The following is a 1,377-nucleotide window of genomic DNA, read 5'->3' as shown; positions in this document are numbered from 1 at the left end:
AAGAATAAAACGGAAAAACATTATCCCAAGTTATTTTTTTTTGTCAGTTAAAAAATAATAACCGTCCCAACATAAAACCCAAAGGTGGTCAGAGAGTGAATGAGTCCGCTCTGCTGTTTTTATGGGTTTTCTATTGCAGTCGAACAATGTTTGGCAGCGCAGCCTGTTACACATCCGCTCCTTTTCTTTCTTATGTCGTCTTCATAGTCTTATGAAAGTGAAAGTGTGGCATTGTACGAATCTCCAGAGGCGGTCCAGGTTTATACATCCCGTTCTCCAGACACCAGACTCATTACAAAGGGACTTTACACAATCAGAGTGCTGCCTCTATTATCTTTACTCTACTGACTGGCCTGACTCTTCTCATTGAACCCGAATAAAGAAATACAATTCATTTAGTTTCAGATCAGTGCAGTCAACCATTCAAGGAACACATTGACATAATCAAGAAATCATAACACAAACTGGAAAATATATAATTTTTCACATTAGAGAAATAATCCACTAAATACAAATCTATACCTAGAACATGAACTCCATGTGCACGGTCAAATAAAGAAAGTAAAAATGTTGCTATTGTGTTTAATGGTTTGAGTCCGACAAGCAAAACTCTATTCTTCTCCATTGTAACCTATTGACCTACCACCACTAACTAGTAACTACCAAGTTACCACACAGTCAGAACTACTGATCCGGCACACCATATCTGCAGGCCTGTAAGGTGGGCTAAACTGAAAGTTGGGTACTTCAGGTAGACAATGTAGAGGAAGTTTTGTTCTTATTTATTTAATGTGGAAACAGTTCGGAGTGCAGAACTGAAAGCAAACATTCCTCAACTTCCCGGTGATCTTTATCGCTCAGTTTCCTGAGGGCCCTCCCATGAATACTGGGCTCGTTATAGTACAACAAGTCTCTCATTTATTCTACATCAGTGCTTGTACCCTACCAACTGCATTATTATTATTATTATTTTAAACTTGGTTTTTGCTCAGAAAAGAGCAGCAGAGCGACACAATCTGAACAGAAAGAGGTGTCATACAGACCGACTTCAACTTACTCCAGTGTTCAGGAAATTGGAGGTTACTGTACATCAGAGATTACAAAACCACCTGAACCGCTAAATTAGGCTTCCTGACTACAAAAACAACTGCATCCTTGCAGTAAAGACCTGGATGATGCATCACCGGTCACTTCCTGTGACTCATGCATGAGCTTCTGGGAGTCCTGTTGGATTCTCAAATGTATCTTCAATATGCAAGCGACCGTCATTTGTAAAAACATGACCTGACCCTGCTTTCTGAATCTGAAGCCCAACACTCACACAGAGGCTACTTTACGGCACGGCTGGCATTAGTCTTCTCGGGGAGTCTGAGCAGT

This window comes from Anarhichas minor, unplaced genomic scaffold (genome assembly GCF_050575085.1).
Source record: "Anarhichas minor isolate MPS153535 unplaced genomic scaffold, ASM5057508v1 ptg000014l, whole genome shotgun sequence".
Classification (NCBI taxonomy): Eukaryota; Metazoa; Chordata; class Actinopteri; order Perciformes; family Anarhichadidae; genus Anarhichas; species Anarhichas minor.
Note: the sequence above shows the minus strand (reverse complement) of the source record.